The sequence below is a fragment of the Bombus terrestris genome, chromosome 15 (assembly GCF_910591885.1).
Source record: "Bombus terrestris chromosome 15, iyBomTerr1.2, whole genome shotgun sequence".
Classification (NCBI taxonomy): domain Eukaryota; kingdom Metazoa; phylum Arthropoda; class Insecta; order Hymenoptera; family Apidae; genus Bombus; species Bombus terrestris.
The window spans coordinates 6570174-6593594 of NC_063283.1; the positions used below are offsets into that span (position 1 = coordinate 6570174).

Genomic DNA, 23421 nt, shown 5'->3' on the forward strand with positions numbered 1-23421 from the left:
GATATTCAAAAAATGGAACTAGGTGCGTCGCTTTATCCTCTATTTCTGGAGATACTGCTTTTTAAAGTACAGCTAGCAATATTCTCCGCGTTGCTTTATCTTTCCACATATTTTCGCTCCTTTCTTCGAGACGATTCTTCTTCAACGAAAGTGATTCTCATACCCAGTCTCGAGGTGGAATTCCTACACGATTCAGTCTGAAAATCGCCGAAAATATCGCGTACAAAGTTGCCACGTTCTAGGAGTACGACACACGAATTTATGACAAGTTTCGCGTGCGATCAAACTTTGTGCTCTAACTTTCAGGAAGAGGATCAGATAGGCTCGTCGAAATACTTGAAAAAACAAATTCAGAAGTATAAGTACATTAAAGAAATTGCAATATTTTTTCGTATATTTTATTATTTATTCGATGAATTATTTACAACAATATATAAAGATATTTACAACTGATAAAAGTGTTTAATTCTAAGAAATTTTTCGAAACGATACTTCGGATCTATTGGACAGGATTTGTTCTTTGCTCTTCTTTTTTTTTGCTTTCAATTTCCCAAGTATCCTATTTCAAAAAGTTTCGTAATCTTCGCAAAAGACAATACTTAAAATTCATGGGAAAATTCATTTCTACTAAAAAATCAATTCCCAACAGAGATCCTAATATTTCTTACGCCTTTGAACATTTCTATCCGCTTCTTTAAAATATCGAACTTCTTTGATATAATCGAAAGTATAAGAAGCAATGGTTGCAATTCCAATAACTTTGGCATCGTTTCAATAATCCTAAAATGGTGTAATAATTTTCGCAAGAATCGCTTTTCAACGCGCTCTAGACATATCAAAAATCATTTGCAAATATCCGAAGAACCGCAATTTCTTCGTTCTCGACATCTCGGTGAAATTGAGATTTTAATAATTCCAATAATTTTCAAATATTCCAACAATTCTTAAGTATTCGACGAAACAAACGAAGAATCATTTCCATATATCCAAGGCAGCCCGATTCAGACAAGTTCGTCGTCCCGAACAGTTTAAAAAGCGATAGCCAGGCTCTTGCGGAAGGACGTTTCGTTTCGGCGACGTGGAATCGCAATATAAATCCGGAGAAGCTCCGGCGAATTCAAATGTACACCGACTTCCTGTGACATCTTGCCGCGTAAATATCCTCGGGCGTTCCGATCGCATTTTACCGTGCTCGCCCCTTCGAATAAAAATTGCCAACTCTGGAAACGGCCGGTCGCCACCCCATCCAGACTTTCGATTATCTCTCGCTGGATTTTTACACGCGCCTGGCAACGTTCGATCGCTTCGTTCGTTGCATATGATTTGTCGTCCACCTGCTGTCACGCCGTTGGAAAAATCGGCAGACCCGTAACAGCAACGAGCGTTGGGAAACGTTGCAACGTGATTTGCGACGCGTTTCTCATTTCCTCCCTCGCTTGTTGTTCCAAAGATTTTACATGCAAAGTTTCGTCTGCTCCTTGCGTACACAGGGTGGCCCGTAATTAAGGGAAAGATTGGGTTTTGTAGATTGAAAAAAATATGTCGAAGACACGGAGTAAAATTTGTCCACATGACGCCTAGTTTCTGAGGAAATCGAGTTGGAAAATTTATCAAGTATACTTCAACTGTAAAAGCTGAGATACGTGTAAATAATCAGCAGAAGGTTATTGTACGTGCGAAAATAAGTGGAGATCGTGAGATGGAATTTTTCCTATCGAAGCCTCGTTTCCAAGAAAAAAATAAAGTTTGAACGTGTTTGGTTAAGAGCTGGTTTGGAACAAGAGAAATACGACGCTGGGAGTTTTGTGGGAAGAATTTTTATAAACCTCAATCGTATTCGACGAGAATGATTAATAGATCCAATGTATTTTTACCTACATATTGATAATTATCGACTTAGTAAATGTTTAGGTTGAATTAGTATACTGCACGATTATTGCGGTTATGCAAAATGTACGTGTTACGTAGTTTGATATGTTTTTGTTCAAAATTACCTCTGATATTGATCGACACTCGTCTAGATTATATTAATTAGCGTCAAATAGATGTCAGAAATGTGATATTAATTATATCTCAAAGAGAAAACGAACATATTATTCGTTCCTTGCTGATGAAGATTAAAATATCAATCTTCGTAGATATTTTCACTTCCTCTAGCAACAAATGTTCGTTGAAATTAAATGCGCTCAACGAGACCGGTGTTTAACGAAGGAAAGAAAATAAAAATCGCGTGGAAATTTATTTTCACGGTAAAACTACAATTTCTCTATTCGATATATATTTTTTTTACGTCATTCCACGTTTATCTGAGTGCATTAAAGAGTCCGAGGTCCATGGAACTCTTCATTTCCGGCGGCGTTCGACAGAAAAACAATCTTCTATGCCCCTCGAGACTTTCTCGTATTCTCTGAATTTTACGATCAACTAATGGCCATCGTTATTTCTTCTCTTTTTTCACCTCGAAAAAATCACCAAATAATACAAATGCCCCGTACCATGTACTATATACAGTGGGAAATAAAAATAAATGAACAGGTAACGAAAGTAGAGATAGCAATGAAACGTAGTCGAACTAGCACTAGCATGACCCACTTTGCCAAATGATCGTACATCTAAGAATATTGAAAATGGTCCGCATAAACGTATGCTGTATTTGTCTTCGTTTACGAGATATGTAAAACGAATTTTGCAAATAGAGCGTAAATAAATCGATCGGAAACGTTGAAACTCTAAGGTTCGGAATCGAAGGAGCTTCCCAACAAACTTGGGAAACATCGGTAACTATACAGGGCGTAACCGGATCCATGACAAGACGCCTACCAAGTTGCCTTGAAATGCAAAATGATCATCTGGAGCATCTTCTGTAATTGTATTTAGATAACACAAAATCAGAACAGCAATTTGGTTACATCTCGCAAACGCAAACATCCGGACCATGTGCCTATATGAACCTTTTACATCGTTTTTAAATCCACAATCATCTGCTGAAATGGGTTCCGCATATCTTTAGAGTATACTATACAGTATGTATAAATTGTTCAATAAATAATCGAAGATAATGTTGATATTTTTGCGTAAACAAGACGTACATTTAACGGAACTTCATCTATGTGTATAGATAGTGTCATCTAAAGCAACATCGTCCCTCGTAGTTTTCGTTGATGAAAATTTCGCTGGACAGGTGAATTTTTCGGCTCTTGGTACTTCGTCGTCAACGATATTTCGCATTTGAGATCCCCGGCCACCCTGTTCCACCCCCTTGGTTCCTCGAGTAATCTCAGTAATTCCCGAACAATTCCGTCTGGCCTGCCGTGTCTTTATTCCATCGCTGTCCAATTCCTTTTCTCTCTGAAACAATTCTTTGACTGCCGGCTCGAATGAATGGAGAATTTCAACAACCAGGTCCCTTCGAACACGCTTTGTGCACCATTCCGCATTAGGAAGCTGCATCCAGTCACTTTGAAATAATTGGCGCAAGTTTAATTAATCGCGTTCTGTCGCCATACTTTTACGTAAGTGATCGTGCTAGGACGAGGACAAGAGTTGGCTGATGCGATTTGCAACTTATTGGATATGCATATTTTGTGCGATTTACAGCGAACATCGGATTTCTGCGTTATTTAACCTTTTCGCTACCATGCGTCACACACGTGTGACGCACTAGTTGCTTCACACAGCTGCTGCCAAACGTCACACGCACGTGACGCATTCTAAAAGCCGCTTCGATTGCCTGCTAACCATTTTCTATCGTTATATATGTAACAATATGTGCCATATTATGCAACACGTGGAAAATTTGATACTCGAGCTACCGTGAACAGCCACCTTTTTCTTAAGAAAGGGTTACAACATAATTAAGCATCGAGCGATAAAATAACGCATAATGGGTAAATAATTTACATACTGTTTTGTTCAAGTAAATGCTACATTAAAGTTCAAATATATCGTGTGTCGAAGTATATTAGAGCTTAAATATATTATACGACCCAATATTGTGTTTATACGTTCTGCATATTTTATCGAATTTGGACGCCGTACATATACGTTCTGTATATTTTATTTTATTCGTCTTGTTGCCATTTATTTATTTATTTTAGTTATTTATCTGTGAAATGCGCTGGGGGAATTCGATGTTGGTCCCGTTACTGGAACAGCGCACTAAAATTGCTAGGTTCTTAATTGTATCGAAAATTAATCAACATGGAAATGGAAAAATTGCTGTTGAAAATTTGTCTTTTTGCCGAAATTTTCCAGTGGGTTAACGTTCGCCAACAAAAAGTACACATAACGCGAGAAGAATATCGTCGCGTCCATTAGAGTCACGTCGAGCAAATACAGTTCGGCAATGATATGTTGCATAATTATTTGAAAAGTGACCAAAGGAATGACAAACTCGCTCAACATCGCATCATCTCGGGGCGAGAATAGAGTGGCGATGATGGCGCTATGCGGCGTCTCGCGCGTAAATCTTGCGTTTGAGGAACCGGAAGCGTCGTCGGTGGTCTTGCAATTTTGAATCAAACTCGCCCACTGCCAAATGCCGTTTATTGATTGTGCCAAATTCCACGCGCGTGCGTGCCCCTCCTACCTCCCCCCGCCTTTGTTTCGGGGCTTTTTGATGCGCGCGTAAATCGTCGTCGGTTTTGCACTGCCAAATCCTTGATATTCTACCGACGATGATGAAATTCATTTTGCAAATCCTACGTCATTCTTACCTTTTCGTGGGATCAGCCTTTTGTCCTATTTATTTCTCTCTTATTTATTATTGTATAATTACTAGACTATCGATATTTACGCATTTCTGGACAATGTTTGGAACGCGTTAGGATTTCGTAGGAAACGACGACTTCTTAAGCAAATAGATGTTTCATGCATTTAGAAGAAATCGAGAAGTGCAAGCTGTAATACGAATATTAACGAAGAAACATATAAAATGTCGAAGGTTCTTTCTATTAATATTTGGCAGGCAAAATAATTCTCCATGGAGATTTTACTTTTTCCATTGTATTCCCGAAAACGTGAATGTTTATAAAAGTCCGCAGTCTAACGATAATACTCTTATTCGTCGAAAAAATTTACGAAAAAGTTCGTCTCTTTCGAAGACGATGCTGCAAGCTTTTGAGCGACGGTCCATGGTATGCGAAAATCTAGAAAATGTGAAAAATAAAACACTCGTGACAACAGTTAATAATATTTCCTGTCCTTAAGTTATAGAGATAAAAATTTGAATCTTCGTAATAGTTCACTGTCCGAGTAAATTCTCTCATCTGTGTATTTTCCAATTTCGATGTTGATTAACGTCATAAAAATATATATCAAACTTACATTTAATTTGTACGTCAAATCGCTTGAAAACACTTTTCTTCTTTTTTTTTCTTTTTCTAACGCGTTATAAACTTTCGTGTATTTTATTTTTCAAGATTTTTGATTCAGCAAAGAGCTGTCCTCGACCACGCTCGGACTTGCGGGAATTTTTTGGCAAGCGGAAGAGAAATCGTCAGATTAAACACACGTGGTGTTTTTTCAGCGAATTGAAATTCGTTAGTCGAGATTCGAGCTGTTTCGCGTTTATTGTCGATCGAATTCCCATTCTTTTTTTCGTTCTTTCCTTTTCATCCCCGTGCCCCGCGCCCGCCGGATTATCGAAACGGTTGTTACCGCGAGAGAAAACTCGATAACTTCGATTTCCTGTTCGATGTAAAACGAGCCACGTTTACCACCGAGTTGCTCTCCCGCGAAATTTCCTGTTCAATTTCGTATCGACGCTTTCGCCAAACTATTGTTTTCCTCCGTTCTTTTTTCCTTTTCTGTCTTCCCCGTTTATCCTTTTCTCTGTTTCTCCTCGTTTTTTACTTCAATTTCTCTCTTTCTTTTCTTCATTCGAATCACGAAACACAAAAACGAATTGTTGGAAAACTAAAGTAAACAATGTCGCGAAAAGAACAAACCAGACGCGTGGAAACGCGGCACTTTTTCACAAAGAAACCTGACGAAAATGTTTACCGACTGAGAGCCTGCAGTTGGTCTTTTTTTGTTCGTTAAAGCGATTAGGTTTCTGGCCAACGTGTGCTTCATTAGCCAAAATAAGGAATTAAAGGCCACGCGAAAGGAGGACGATTCTCTCTCCGCTGCTTAACGTCGAACGCATGTTTGAATCTCTTTCGTGAATTAAAAATTATCAGAAGACAATTAAAGTACGATTTTAATTAAATATTTCAGACTTTTGAAGAGAAAAAGACTTCGAGGTAATTTTAAAAAATTAGTAGACTATCGATATTGAAACCCGGAAGAATTTCTCGGACAGACAGTGTACAGGATAACAATTTTTAAAAAATGATAAAAAAAATAAACGAAAAATTTGTACTGGAAATAGATAGATACGTAATTATGTAAATTAATATGGTTTGACAACTTTTTTACAAAAATTAATACAACTTTTCCCTTTTCTTCTTTCAGATATCTCTATCGTACAAGAAGAATATCGAGTTATCGTGGTAAGTGTTTTATTTACGCAACTGAAAATTCATATGTAACGGCTTTTTCATTTTTCCTGGACAAAAATGACACCTACCGTCGAATTTTTCCACGTAACGTCCATCTTCGTTCGTAAATATTTATATCAATAATACATTAAGATCTTAAGTGGATCTTCTTCTTCAAATTCTTCAACTTCTCGCCGAATGAAAATGAATCGGTTCTCCAAAATGGAAGAATTCGACAATCTAAAAAGAAAAAAATGATGTTAAAAGAATCCCAATTTAAGTAAAAATTGAACGATATCGTACGAGCGAAGCTGGTCTTCCAGAAACTACAGAGAAATTCAATTTTCTCCCTATTAAACGGATCGTCGTGAATTACGGAAGAATTCGATATGGTTTGAATCAAACAAACGTTCCGGAGGCATGCGACTAAATTCGATTCCCATCGAGTTAAATAAACTTCCCAGAAGCGAAGAAGAGGATTCGATCGAGCATGGTTCGCCAAAAGATCTCGAAATTTCTTTAAATTTCACGTGCATGTTGATTTTTTTCCGAATAAAGGCAGAATACAAATTCTGTTTTTAGCGAAAGAAGTTGGTAAATTGAATTTTCATTGGAAGCGAGAGAAATTACTTGTTGCAGCTTATAGATCTTCAATCTGATCTTCAGCTTTAGGGATCTTTTTTATTTTAGGAATTCTGTATTTTATTTTTTTTATTCAGGAAATTTATTTAAAATATGGAGATTAATTGCGAAGAATAACGTATGGAAGGTTTTACGATTAAACCTGTTATTCGAATATTAGCAGAAAACTACTATACTCTCTTCATTCTCATTGTTTAACCTTCATTATATGATTTATTAGCTATCACACAGAGACTGTTTTAAATCAGTGTATTTAAATAACTGGAAATTTAATCGATATTCATATATTCAAATGTAATTGTATAGAAGTCAGAACGATTAATCAGAACGAAATACAAACTATATATTTACCAGTTTTATTTAGCAGTATCCGCTCTGGAAAAAGAATAAAAAAATTCTCTGCTTGGAGTTAAAAGTTCAAAAGTGCAAAAAAGATGACGTTTAAATTTAACAAACCTCTGCTGTTATTTAAAAATACATTTTTATTAACAACTACATAGATTTCTGAATACTTGGAACTACAGCTTGACTAAAATTCTAATCGTTTAAAGGCAACAGAAATATTTTCGTTGTCTTTTAACCGATTATTTATCACTTCTATCGCGTTCACAGATTTTCTACTGTGGTACCGTGGACGAAAGGCTTAAGAGATACCGGGTGAACCATAAACAATGTCGCGAGAAAGCCTAAGTGCCGCGAAGACAAAGGGATGCTAAGAGAGAAAGACGAATTAACAGTCGGTGTTAGTCGAGAAATCAGAGAGTGCGAATTACGTTGTCGAGAGAGTGTGGTCAGCGTGAGAGAGAGCATTGGAACATTTAGTTGTCTAAATTATAGTACGTTATTGTATTTAGTTCACGTTAAACAACCATGGTTTCCTGTTTAACCAACACCTGCTTAATCCATTTGAAATGAACTAATAAATAATAAAGATCCTACACTACTTTTGGACAAAGTGTACGCGGTACAATATAGCAAATATTAATTTTATTGCGCGTACTGGATTTTTCATGCTTGAGATACTTGAATACCTGTATTTTACGTGATCAATAATCCCCCTTAAACGATCTTAAATATCGTTTTTCGCGTAATGTAAAACCGGGCTTATTCCACGGACGTCATTTTAGTAACTTTTCCGTTCGCTCGATAAATTCACTATTTCATAAACGAGAAAACTCGATTCGAAATTGGGTTAACACGAGGTCGATATCGAGCTGAGTGAAGCGCGTATTAACATCGCCAGGCACGTAATGCTTTGCCGATCAAATGTTGTGCATGCGTGTAATTACTAATAAAGAGCGAGCCGCGTTTATTCAGTCGGCGCTTCCCTGAAAAATTCCCTAGCACGACGTTTAATATGGATCACGGGACCTGATATTCTGTCGCACGTCGTTTAATGGAAACATCTGCGTAATTAATCCTAGTATAATGCACGCACGAAACGCGTGAATTACGATGCAACGTAGCACCTGTAATCAAAAGTAATATCGAAGATCTAGGGACATTTTGCGTGGGAATAATTTAACGCTAATCTTACCGGGCTCGGTCAGGTGATTGATTTGAAAATTTCATTTCAAATTATACATTCATCGTTATATTATTTCATTATGGAAAATTAATGGTAAAAGTTGCAGTTATTTTTCAATATTTCGAATAATTATTCGTCTTATATTGCGCTGCAGGGAATTCATTTGTAATGAAACTCGATTAAACTCTTGAATATTTGAAATAATGATATTTTCATATGCTTGAAATATTGTTTATGGGATAATTGATAATGGAAAGTATCATACACGCTACAGTTATAATAAATTCGGAACGATCGTAATAAAAGTGTACAGGGATTGCGTCGTATTGCATCGTTGAAAAAAATATGGTGGCGTTTAAGTGCTTAACAAATTTAAATGCGAGCTTACGAGTAAATTAGCGGAAATTAGATCGTGATAAATAAGATGCTGTCGAGGCGAGAGCAAGCCATTTTAATTCAACCTATCCCATTATTCCGGATTAGCGTTTGAAAAATGAAAGAGATGAACGTATCGTATAGAGGAAGGAGACAAAATTTTATTACAATTAAATCCTTTTAAAGAAGAGAATTTTTCTGTTGAAATTAATACTAAAGGCAGAGGGAACGAAACACATTTTTCCTATTTTGTAGCTCGAACGAAAAGCGTAGATTATTGCTCGCTTGCTAAACGTAGACTTAAACGCTCGAATGCAAATTACTTTTGTTTTACACGTCGGTAAAAAGTAACTGTAACATGTAGATACACCTCTGGGCTAGGGAAAATTTTATATCTCGAAGTTTCGCATGCATCCGTAAATAGTTTTCATTACTTTGTTTTGCAGAATGCAATTACAATTAACAAAGAAATATTTTTCGCAAAAGAGTAGCTTTAAAGATACGTGCATCTGTTTTCCGTATATTTTAAATGAAATTCTTTTCCGTTCCTCCTCTTTTTGATATATAGATAATTTTGTTTAATGTGAACTTTGAGTTTTGTTAAGTACACGGTGCACAACATTTATCTGTTTGGAGCCGATTCGAAACAACTTATAGAATTTCGGGTATTATCTTTAGTTTCGTAGCATCGGAACTTTTCTTTAACAGAATCTGTTAGAATTACACCGAAGAATTTCAAGGCTTCCCCATTGTTCCCGGAGATCTAATTACCTCTTCGGCAAGTTCACTTAGGAAGAGTTCACTTGTTAGAAGACGCGCAATAATAACGATTCAGCGGCAGTTTCTTGAATACAGAGCACCTCGAAGAAAAGAAATACGTAGTAAGTAGGAAACCCCGGCTCTTTCTTTCTGATAAATTCAGCAGCAGTATCGGATATCGGAAATCTTTTCTATTCATTTCAAATAATTCAATCTTCATTAAGCCGTAAATTAAATTCGAGCGTAATTTTTACTTTCGTTCGCTGAATATCTTGCGCGCCTTTAAATGATCTTCTCAATGTTACGCAAAAATATTCAGTCTTTTATGATCGCTGTAAAATCGTTCGTTTATCGTCTATAAAAATCTATGGAATTTGTTAAAATCAATTTTCTTTTATTGCTTGTAAATTTCTTAGCGCCTGTAAAATTGGAAATATTAAACGTTCGAGGAGAGACTAACAGGAAGTGTTGGCAGAAAACTTCCGTTCCCACAAAAATAGTTTTCGTTCCGTTTCATGTTCGAATTAAACCAGGAACCTTTTCCACTTACCAAACAACTCTTCGATCTCAACTCTGTGTCTGGAAAAATCTTCGTCAAGCGAGTGATCTTCTTACCTGACTCTGTTCTTTAAATTGAGACTCGATTTCGATTACATTCGGAAAACTCGCATTCCCATAAAAACAATCCTCCACTTTCTACGTGGCTTCCATTCACCTTTCGCGCGTTTCATACTTTCCGGTTCGAACTAGCCAGAAATCCCGCGCCACTTACCAAACGACTCTTCAACCCTAACTACGTAACCCGAAGGATGTCGATCGAGCAAGTGATCCTTTCACCTGACACTGTTCTTTAAATTTAGTCTGCGCGTGGATCAGATTCAGAAAATCTCCATTCCACAAAAGCGATCCTCCACTCTAATATCCATTCGCCTTTCACACACTTGAAAAGTTCAAACCCTCGCTGAACAACCCCCAACCTTAACTGGCGCCCAAAATCTCCGTCGAACGAGTGACCTTTTCGCCTGACCATATGACGCTGCTCTTTCTAGTCTGTGTGCCGTTTCAGCCGATTAGTTTCTCACGTGGCAGAGCGTCTGAAAAGCTTGGAGTAACCGGGCGAATCTGCGTCGATCTATAAACGGTGAAAAATAAACAGACTCGTTCTCCCTGGCCAGTTTTAATTAAACCTGGCAGGGAGAAAAGGCCACGTTCCGGATACAATTGCGTCGCGAGACAGTCGAGAGGAACCCTCGGAGCGGAGCTGATGCTCGCCGAAAGAACAGGCAAGATCCACTGGGAACCGGTGCTCCACGTCGGTTAATTATCTAATCGACCTCTTCCGCGGACAATATCGCTCGGCTTCTTCGTCCGGTTCCTCGACGAACTTCCGTCATCTAGCGGAACAGCCGAGCCTACGGCAAATAAGAATGTTAATTACGGGGATTCGTTAGTCGGAGGCTGCTTTCATTCGCCGAATGCCGCCGCTCTTCGCAAGTTCTTTGTACACAAGGTGAGTTTCGCAGCCAGAGAGAAAGAAAAGAAGGGATCATCCTGGCTTTACGCCACTCTCTTACGGCCGCTTTAGGCTGCCATCACACGGAGATACGCGTCTCGCGACACGTGTATGACGTATGATAGATAGCAGGTGCGCATATGTTCATCGTGATCTTAGATTAGACGATACGTTAGATTTGTGGACGCAGCCGGTGTATAGGAATGCGCGAGTCAATGTGAAGCAAAGATAACGTAGGGGAAAAAGTGACGTCACTTGTAAGCGAAAGATAATTCAAAATGATACTGCACGAGACACGTGCACCCGCGTATCTGCGATAAGAATGTAGAATCTAATCGCGTTATACGTTTAATCAAAAATTTCACTGTACGATTCAGAAAAATTGGAGAGAAATCAAAGATTACGTGTAGTAGGTTGATGGTGGCAATTGCTTGGTTTTAATCTGACAAATAAATGTCACAGAGAGGAAGAAAGAAAGAAGTGATAAAATTGATACGTAGGAGTCATTGGACGACGCTGGATAATTTTTCTAACGCGGTATCGATGTGAATTCAAGAATAAAATTATTCCTTTTGATCGGTAAGTTGCGATTAATTGGAGCAATTATCGAACGGAGGAATAAAGTCCGGAATTAAAGTTGTCTCGGTAATTGATGAAACGATAAATCATATAAACACAGCAATCTGTGGCTAAATCTTGCAAATCCGACGCAACCATCATCGTTGGTATTCATTGTCATCGGTTGGATAATCTGATGCAAAGCCTTGCAACCATTTGCATTTAGCGAAGCAACGAGAAATTGTATGCAAGCCATCGTGTAATCATATGGTGAACTGTCAACATGCATAAATTGAAAATTCATAGTTTCCAAGTTTCCTCGCATTTCTCGGACTTCGTCAAATTAGTCCAACCAGTGGATAATGGATATTTCAAGGCGGAAGGCCGATGTTTATGGTCGATTTTCACATTTCACATTTGAAATAAAATTCTTTTATCGATCTATTTTACAGATATACGATGGAAACATGAATTAAAGCATAAATTACACGAACTGCTTTAACGTACAATATAAGATAAAGAACTAGACTTCGATAAGATTATACCTAATACACATACACACACACGTTACACCAATGAAATTATACCTGCACGTGAAAGATACTTAAACAAAAAGATTTTTCTTGACCTTTCGAGGGGGAATTTTTATGAATTAAATCAGAAAGAGAATTCTTGCTACACTGAACATTAACCTTTTTCTAGACTGTGAAAGACGTTGTTAAAACTTTAGATTTTGTAGGGAGCTCCGCAGATAAAATGTAAGATTCGTCTGAATTGAGCAGAAAATGGATTACAACGTGGATGTTTTACTTCATTGTAATACAAATGAAGGTGGTAATTCGCGGGCGATAGTAACGAAGAGGAAGAGGAAGAGAAATAATTCGATAAGTACTGGAGATGGCAGTTTATTTAGCATAATTAACGTTATACTAAATTGTGAATATTTAGCCGTGTGAATTTCTACAATATTTATGTAAATTCTCGTCGTACAATTACCACGTCCACTGTTACTATTCCCTTTTATCAGTTTTACATAGAACGTATTTCTCAACGAGATGGATAATACAAAATTGTAAAATGAAAATATCGACGAAGACCAACACTTCAAACGTTTCAAACCAAATGTAAAATCGAAGAATTATATAAATATCACCAATGTCCCGTACATTCCGAGTCAACCAACCAACCGATCTCAAAACACAAAATTATATCGAACGTAATCTCAAGGCGCGTTCAAACGCAATCTTCACGCACGAGCATTCGAAAAGAAGATGCGATTCTGTATGATCCCGTGGCGAGGTTCACAACGACCGCAGCTACAACGATAAAAGGCAGGTGTACGTATTCAACGAGGGCAGCCGGTTCTTCCGACTTAATTCAAATTATCCGACGCGAAACGAGATGAGCTCGCTGGAGCGCGAAGGGTCTGCACTCGAGACGGCGGTCCCGTTATACAACTCGTTCGCGGCCTCCATATCGGCGGCTCTGTCGATCTCTTTCTTCTTTTTTTCTCTCCTTTCATTCTTTTTTTTCGGGGGTTGCCACGTGTAATCAGTCGAAATTCCGCGCCGTAAATCAATACCCAAGCCCCTTCCGACGATGCACCCCTAGCCAACCCTCTACCCTTCCGCCCCTGGCCCTTTCCATTTCCGAAACTTCCGCCTCATCGTCTTCGGAGGCGTTATTACCCGGCAGCCGCGGGCATTCTCATTTCCTAGCCGCCGAATTTTCCATTTTCATCGACCACCTCGTCTCTTCCGCGAGACTCCGCGGAGAAGAGATTCCGGCTGTTTCCGCCAGGGATCAGGATTAATTGCCGCGTTCCTTCGCGCCAGCGGACTGCCTTTCGTTCGAATTTTGCGAGACCGATGTGCTGATCGAATTACGGGGAAGATGGCTGATGGAGGAAGATCCGACGATGGAGGGTCGAGGATGAGTCGTAAATGGTTGGCGAGGAATTTTCACATCGCTAGCATGAAATTGTTTTGGTACCGGGAAGAACCGACACTGAATTCGGTATTGGAATTGTCAGGACTCGTTCATGAAGATTATTGAAAATTTTGTAGATTAGTTAAAATGCAGTAATTAGGGTAGTGTTGTCATCGCGAGGTTGTAGCGGAATTTAAGTAGAATTCAGAGGTATGAATTTTCGTAGAACCAGTGTTTTATCGAGTGACATGGGTGGCGTAGCCTTGGTTTGAATTTTGCGAGGGTGAGTGGTGATCGAACTTTAAGGAAAATTAGTGGTGGAGGAAGATTTGAAGATGGAGGGTCGAAGAAGGCTTGCGGATGGTGGGCGAGGAATTTTAGCACGGCGATATAAAATGGTTTTAGTATTAAAATGACCACTATGATTATCTTCGCGCCCGTTAACGAAAATTGCTCCGTGCTATTACCGTAAATTTATAGCGAAATTTAACGCAAACTTGCCAGCGATACTTTATCATAGAATTACTTGAGTTACTAATTACCATTTTTCGTAGAGTTAATGTTTTATCGATTCGCGCAAATATAGTTTCGACTTGATCTTTGCGACGGTAATTTACGAGCAAATTCTGAGAAAAATTGGCGATAGAGGAAGATTTGAACGTGGAGGCTTAACGAAGGCTCGTGGATGATTAATAAAGAATTTTATATCGGCAATTTTATATCGGCATATAAAATGATCGTAACGCTAGAAAGTTCAATGTGATTATTTTGACTCAATAGTCAATGCTATTTTTGAATTTGATGGCAATATTTTTTCTATTACCAGAATTATTAGAATTATTAATTACCATCCCTCATAGAACTAACGTTTCATCTGTTGACGCGAGTGCTTAGAATTTTGTACGGCTGAGATATGATGGAATTCTTAGAAGTATCGTCCTATTGAATAACACGTGCATCATTTCGCTGCATGACTTTCCCATCTATAGCTCGGTAAACTCTCTTCACGAGACGATAAGATGTAAGCTTAACTGCTACAATATCGTAGCACATAGTAGGACACAATATATAACATATTATCTGCTACAGACCTTTCCCCGATATTCAAATGAAAACTAGTCCGTGGATATCCTTTCACGAACTTTCAACGTCGCCCTTTTCCTTGCTCTGACCCTCTTGCCGAGATTCTGCCAGCCAACCTTTCTTCGACTCGCGATAGACGGGTACAGTCAGTGAAAAAGATGCGATTATTCCACTTGTACATTTACATTTTTGTCAAGAGCCTCTCTGGACGACGATCCCTATTCATCGCTTTTTACCTCCTTCAATCTAATTTAATTTAATCCTAATTCTATCTTAATATCACCGAAACTCATAAATACAAAGACGCAACGGTTGCGTCGTGTCTTTATATTCGATCATCACAGATCTTCGTGTTACATCTCACCAATCTTTCCGTGTAAGATCATATCGTCCAATTCCTACGAAAGTAGTATAGCGAAATTTAAATATTAAAAAAGAATTTTCAAAAAGTGAACTGAGAATTACTATACTAATACGTTGAAGGAAACTAATACTTTGAAAATTTTAGTGTATCGCTTCTACCGACTGTACGATCAAGGATCATCAATTTTAAAAGATCAATTTTCTAGCGAAAGTTGACTGTAAAGATGAACTGAGGATTATTGGACGAGGTTACATTGAAAATCTCAATGTATCGCTTCCACTGACTGTACGATCGGTCAGACAGAGCTGTTAACAGTTGTATGGAGATCTAGCTGGATTATTGGCCGTTTCTTCGGCTCGACGAAGACGAAACCAGGTCGAATGGTATTTGTTAATGTGCTCCTGCAAGAGGTTTTTTCGCCAACTCCTCCGAGAGAGAGCTTTGGCCCAGCTTTTCGTCTACAGATTTCCTGCAGTCCCTCAAAATCCTTGCCTCCTTCGTGGGGAATGTGTCTTGGCAGTATTCGACGTTCTATCGATGTACTTGTTCCACTTTGGTTATGTATCCTGTATTCATTTTTTACATAGTGTACGGTGTATTTTAATTGGTATTTTCCTTTGGATAACGTTTGATTCGAAAGGAAGATAGGTTCCCAGTGATGAGAATGTTGCTATTTCTACTATGTGCCCATACGTATCTGTATACCAATATGTTGGTGCATTTGTGTTTGGCAAATTTATTGATCGGATTTACGTATATTTATACATACGCGAAAAATATAGCGAGAAGGTACATTTCAAATAAAAGTTGTGCGTCGAGTTTAATTGACTTTAAATCTAATTTGATTTTTATATGCATCTTTTTATGGAGGTTCGATTCGATATATCGTGCGTATGTATACGATGTTTTAATATCGACTTTTATGAATTGTCGATATCGAAAAATCAACGTGGCAAAATATTTGAAATTTCTCGTATATGTTCGATGTTGTTTCAAGAACAAGAAGAAAATTATCGGAATACGTAGATCGCTCTCTTTCATCGTTAAAAGATAACATCCAAGCAATACTTTCTTTCATCGTAAAAAGACTATGGTACAACCATCATTCTTTCATCCTTACGAGACAACGTTCAACTTCTTTCTTAAGTCTGAACTCAAGAGCAAACAAAAGTGGCCATGTCTCCAGTGCATTATTAAACTCTCCGTGTTACACTGTTCACGTAAGAAATTCCTCGTCCGTCGTGTTACACGACTGCTTGGAGAACAATATCCATCAACAGGAGACTTGCAGAGCCAAGACTACGGTAGTTGAAGGGAAGTTCGCTTCGAAGGAACTTTTAATGCAACCATTTAGCCGCAGAAACATCTCACTCTGCAACCGAGTATTCCAGCTGGAAATCTTGCCCTCTGGTCACCATGAAACATTGTCGATTAATTTGTCATAATGAAACGAGGAGTTACGCGTCTTTAGTCTGAGTTCGCCATTTCATTTCCGAAAGATCGCGGTTATAGGTCACGCACTTAAAGTACGCGAACTAAAAGGTAAAGTAAGTGAAGTAACTAAAGCAAGTAAAGCAAGTAAAGCAAGTAAAGCAAGTAAAGTAAGTAAAGTAGGTAAAGTACGCAACTAAAGTTTACACGGTATACGTGGACAGATTGAACAGGAATCGAGCAGATTTCCGCAATGACGATAACAGTAAGAAATAAAGCAACTCCTAGCGACGATTCCGCAAACTTTCTAATCTGGCTTCGTAATAAAGTTTATTCTGTGAAAATGATAAGAATTGGTATCATCGCTGGTCGTATTATATGTATTTTTCTAGGAGCGGATTTTGTTAAGATTAATTAAGAGAATTTTTTAGGAAATGTAGATACGAGAAAGTTCTTAGACCATCGAACTTCTTCATTCTCACAATTTTGATAATTAATAAACAAACGAATAAAATTTAAGCTATATTCGCAGCTCTTTTATTTATCAAAAGATTCAGAAGAGATGCAGAGAGGAGCAGAAGATATGGTTACCATAAAGAAATACGATTTTTACTTTCAAATAGCTAAGGCACACAAATTCTTCAAAAAGTTCCACAACCAATTAGAGATACGGAAGACGTAACCGCTATGAAAGGATTATATCTTTGCGTCCTAATTACTAAAACATACAAACTCTTAACGCCTCTTAGCATTTCTATTTGCTAACTAAAAATTCCGAATCCAATCCAAAAAAGACCTACAATTTTCACACCTAAATTACCAAAACACACAGATTCATAACGTTTCTGTTCACTTAAAAAGAAAAAAGAGAGAGAGGGAGAATACCCAAAAATAACCAGAGAAACACGTATTCGTTACAGAAAAAAAAGAACATTAAAATACGCAAATTAGTGACTCTCCTATTTATCGAAAAATCTCCCTCGAATCAGAGAAACAAATTTTCCTAGCTCCATGTATGATCCATTTTTTCTTCTATTATTTCACTTCGTCGTCTAATAAATTAAAGGAATTTTGTTCAGGGATAAGCCGAGTCAATATCAGAAAGAGATCCCTGTTTGTTGGTGTGCTCGTTTAGCTGCCTTCTGTCAGCCGTGTGAACGCAGGATTTGTTGGACTAAATGACGCTGATAATCGGAGTTTACGGGTTGCCCCTAAGTCATCGAGCGAACAGCATAAACGAGCGACGAAGGAACCCATTCGAGCATCGTACACTTTACTTGCTGGATCTCTCTGTCGACGACGGTATTAACCTTGTAAATCCGGGATATAATGCGGATGGGATCGCGATTTCACCTTTAACCCTTTCGCAACATTCGCTGGGAAACAACCGTGGATTTATGGAAATTTGGACGTTGTGATGATATTTAAATTACGCAGACAGATGGTGGTGCCAAAATTGGGAGGGCTGAGCGCTTCAGAACGTCCAAAAAATCTGACCCAAGCTGACCTGATTATACCTTAGCACCATTAGAATCACGATCCTAGGCATATGCATACGCAATTTCATTTTGAATCGCTTTTTCTCATAACTTTTGAACCTCGAACTTGAGCCACGACTCGGACTAAGCTCGCTCACCACCTTCCCTAGGTCTGCAACATATTCGGAATTCAAGGAAATTGCTGTTCCCTTTTCCATGCTAGTTACCTTGAATTTCATTGCATTTGTTTGGAAACGTAATTACTGTGACTGACGATATTTCGATATCTTCGATCGGAAATTTTTAAACCTATAGAAAGCATGTGCATAATTGCGAGATCGAATGTAAAATCAACGAAGAAATTTGGTGGACAACGTAGCGAATCATAAGATCGTTTCCCTGTGGAAAATAGGAAATGCGATTTATAAATGTGTTTATAAATGTTCACCCGTGGTTTTTGTTTTACTTCTACGCAACGAGTTTTGCTCGAACATTGCTCGAACGAATACTCGATGGCTCGTCTCAGCTAACTACGAGGCAGCAGTTTCGAATAACTTCAACCCCCATCGGCGTATACCGACACAGCCACGCGTACAAGCAAGTATCCCTTCGTATAAACTCGTACACTCGGTGGTCTTACATAGGCTGAAGCTGCGGTGTTCAACTTCATCTAGTGGGTCCCGAAGGGTAACCCCCGACTGGAATTATTAAATTCGCCAGAGTGCGTCGCTTCCTTTTCGTCGATAGACGCAGAAGGATTTCGTCTGCCTTCGAAACGGACGATCTCGAGGCTTCCATGTCGACACATAATATTGCCAATGGTAGTAACAGGGTGTAGAGTGCATTGAATTGGGATTATCGTCTCGTGTACGATACATTTTAGTAATGGAAAGAACGAATTTGTGGGAAATGATGATTAACGAAGTTTTAATTTAGATTCGCGCAAAATAACACGTAATAAATTTTCGTTTTGGATTGGTGAAAAATAATGGATAAAAAGAAATGTTTGTTCCGAGTTCCTGCTAAATGATAACTGATAAATTTTTCATTTTGATTCGTGCGACATAATGAACGATTGATTAGCGATTATTGTGCAACGTTGGCTCGTGACATCGCGAACTATAAATCTCACTGTAAAAATTTGGAGCGAATTAAGTGAAAAACTGGATTGGCAGATATGTTTGAAGTCTGAATCATGAAACCAAGTTACGATAAATATAATAGCAAAGCTAATGACACGAACGTGGATCGGATGAAGAGGAATTTAATTTAATCGTAGATGAACAAAGATTCTTTGTAAAGAGTTTTACATTGCGAACATGCCTCGTGTCAAGATTAATGATAATTATCATTATATTTTCTATGAATAGTATCGAGTGGAGCTACTATCTCATACGGAACGTGTATTCTTCGTTATTAAATGTTTCATCAATTATTCACTGTATTTACGCACGCGGTTGAATATAAATTATCCATTTTCCAGTGCCGATATCTATTTGCGAAATTTCATTCAAATAGATGCTGATCCATATACCATAGTTTCTTCATCGAATGATCATACCGACGTATCGATATCAATAGCACGGCAAAATTTATTCCAACGGATTGCTACAAACAGCGAGATCTGCGAGTCATTCAATGATGCGATGTCTATTTTTTAAGTTCCAACTGTTGTCAAATATAATCTTGTTCTAACTGTTTGAAAGCAAACATCTACCGCAAAAATATGCGTGTATTAGTACGATCTATAGAAGAATATAAAAATTGTTCGTGCAAAGACTTTTAGAATATAATTGACATAATTATTAATATACTCTTACATTATCAGCAACCGTTGTATTTAAATAATATGCAAATTACTGTATCGCAGAAGATGATGAAAGACATTCGATTTAAACCGAAGATTTTGCATATTGTATTAATGAAACGTCGATAGAACGCGATTCCACGTCACAGGATTTGATGAAAATTTTTTTACCACGACTAACGATAAATTTAACTATCTGCCGTCTAAAACTAACCTTTCGAATTCCACAATGAGGTCAGTCGTGACGTAATATCTCTGTTTCACTTACGAATATTTCTGTCCCGACTTTATTTAACCATCGAACTGCAACGAAAACTTTCAAACTCTTCGATATCCACGAAAATTAATAATTTAAAATTGCTAGCGAAACAATATCACGATTTATATTGGTTGGCACGGTACGTTAATAACGCGCGAGGTGTTAACGATGACGAATAATCGAATTATCGACGAATTGAGTCGAATTTACTTCGCTTGCACAGCATTTTAGGATTTTGTCCTTTCCCTCGAGTTAAATGCGCGAAATTAGATTAACGCATGTGAAATGTTAAGGGCGATATTTAAATTTGCCGATGGTCTGCGGGAAGCTCGGTGACAGTCGACGTTTCGCTGGAAATTGCAAGGATGTCCCAACGAAAATAGCTTGGAAACTCGAAACACGATTGACGCGACATACAGTGACTGACGTTATAGAATACTACGCCATTTGGTCACACGCGAATCGTCACTTACGTGGAAACGTCTATCGATAATCGCAAAAGTGTCTAATTAGTCTAATTAAATAAAGTTTAATTAACGGTTCGTGATCGACGAAGTCGAAAAGCTCCTCTCGCGCCTGTATTCATCTTGTATTTCCGACGATTCTATTTAGAGAAATTACGCTTAGAAAGTTGTATTTTTGACGGGAATTTGATTCGTGTGGTTCCGTTTAACGAGAAATTGAATTGTAGGAATTTGGAATTTGGTGGAAATTCGTTTCGCGCGCTTTCACGTAAACGAATTGAATTTTGAAATTTAATGGAAATGTACTTTCTATAGCCGCGTTTAAAGAAACTGAGTTTTGTAATTTGCAATTCGGTTTGATTTACTCCATACACTTTCGTCTAAAGAAATTCGATTTTGAAATTTGGGATTTGATAGAAATGTAATTCGCGTAGCTGCATTTAAACAAATTGAGTTTCGTAATTTCGAATTTCCTGGAAATCTGATTCGTGCGATTACGTTTAAAGATATTACATCGGTATTGGTCTGCCTAAATAACAACTTTTAAACAGTCCAGATACTTGAGTAAGTACGATATCTTCTGTATCTTCGATAGCTGAAAAAATGTAATATTAAAATCCGAATTTAGAGAATAGACAAATAAACATTTCGCACGTTATCATCGCAAGATCAAATGTCTCGAATGTATTATAAACCGAATATCGCAAACAAAATTGAAAATTAAATTCTCTTACCAAATGCATCGACTGTATCGTAAAACGTAGATTGTAAAATAAATTTTCTTTAATCAACATTTCGAGTATATCGTAAAACACAAATTATTGAATAAACTTCTTTTAACAAATGTACTGGATGTGTCATGTCAGAACGAAGACAACAAGATAAAATGTTTGGTCTAAATTTATTCTATTCTTTGGTTTAAACAGACGTTGAACGATTAATCGGTAGGTTCGCAAGAAATAAACGTCTTGAAGCTGTTAATTACCAGTGTCAGTCAATCAGCACGCATTGTTCGAGTGGAATGTCGCGATGGAGAAGACGAGTCTCGGGCAGAACAGGAATTCCAAACTGCAGATACGGTTAACTGGTAAAATTTGCAACTAAATACGTCAGGCGTGCACTAAGTCGTCGCGCCGTCGTCGCAAAGTTTCGTATTCCGCGCGAAATGAACTTTCCACGGCGTAAACACGACGATACGAGTCGATACTAATTACCATCTTCAAACCGGCTAACAATGGCAGTTAGCTTTGCTTTAAATTGTCGGTTTCCACGAAGAGGATCGACAACCGGACAACAACAGGGCTTGGAGGAAAAATGCTTATTCTACGTACGAAAATAAATGGTCAGAAATGTGAAGCACAATTTTGTTCATTCGGAGCTTCGTTCTCGAAGTAAATCGGTACTAATGGTTCAGGGATACGTGATTCGGCCAGAAGATTATTCTGTGTGGAAAAATAAATCGAAAATTTCAAATACAATTTCTTCGTGCGAAGCCTCGTTTCCAGGGAAATCGAACTTGACAGTTTTTTGGATACACGTGCGGTTGGATAATTTTTCCGCTGAACGAGGGTGGTTCTATCGGACAGGAGATTGTCCTAAAAATGAGTCGGAACTATGGGATAAAATTTGCTCGTATGAAGCTCTATGTTCTTGAGCGAGTCAAGCTCAAAAATTCGTGACATATGGATACACTTGGTTGAAATACCGAGTTTGTATGATCGATTAGTGCGGCAGGTTATTCAAAACGTCTGATAATTTCCTGATATGGAATGACCTAGAAAGATTAGAGGAATATCATTTATTTTACGTATACGACATGGCAAATCAGCGGATCTGGGTTGTAGGTTCTAGAAAATGTATTCGCATTTGAAAATGCGAATATTTATAATGCTCGTTCGAACCTTTCGTATCGTACACTTACTTGTATCAACGTCGGAAAGATCAATTTATAGAAAGAGGATCGTGATACGGGCATGCGGATCGAGCGCATGTAAAGAGAATTCTGTTCAAAACTACTAAATTAACCCCCTATAAACCGCGATAAAAAGTTTCAAGCGGTAGTTTCAGTCGAATTCCGCGCAACACGTACGAATAATCGATTCGGCTTATTTTTAGACGCAAATTCTGCAATACCGAGATAAGAAAAACAAAAAGAACGCGCGAGTTATTGCATGTACATTACTCGTTATTTTTTATTCGGCCGGTCTGTACGTGCGGATTAGAGAGGCCAACAAAGAGAGGAGAACGCGGAGGCGGGCGAACGAATGTAAAATGGAGTATTTATGTGTCTGTGTGAGGGAGAACGAAGGGTGAAAAAAGGAGAAACGCGCGTATGGTATGGGTGAAACGGGAACAAAAGAAAAAGAATACGTGCAACAGAATGGAAGAGGATGAGGAAAAAAGGGAAAATAGACAAAGAACAGCGAACTATCAGTGAAGGTAAGATAACGGTACGTGCAAAGAAATGAGAAAAAATCTTGTTTGAAAAAGAAGGAAAATAGAAATAGAGAACGGGATAGAGTGAGAAATAATACGCAGAGGAAGAAGATGAGTGTTTCTAGCGTCTTCCCTCGTCTTTCATACGTTGAACTCGAGGAATTTAATTTAGCATATGTTCGCTATAAACAGATTAATCTTTTTGTTCTTTTTCTTTTTTTTTTAGAGAATGTCAGAGCTGAATCGACTAATATTAGAAAAAATATACGGCGCCGTATTAAAAACTCAAGATTACCTTCATAATATAAGAAAT

General features: G+C 38.0%; 1 protein-coding gene and 1 long non-coding RNA gene across 4 annotated transcripts in view; one reads left to right on the plus strand and one right to left on the minus strand.

The window, feature by feature from the left end:
- LOC100647823 (poly(rC)-binding protein 3) overlaps positions 1-23421 on the plus strand; it is a 185110-nt gene that overhangs the window by 44197 nt on the left and 117492 nt on the right. For all 3 annotated transcript variants that reach the window (XM_048412340.1, XM_020866923.2, XM_048412339.1), the window contains exon 2: positions 6457-6494. The gene's annotated coding sequence lies outside the window, so the exon portion shown is untranslated. The remainder of the gene's footprint in view (positions 1-6456; positions 6495-23421) is intronic.
- Positions 1832-22216, minus strand: LOC125386366. The gene is made up of 3 exons (XR_007226434.1): positions 21658-22216; positions 6572-6722; positions 1832-5147 (listed from the first exon to the last, which is right to left on the minus strand). It is a non-coding gene; the product is annotated as an uncharacterized LOC125386366 (long non-coding RNA).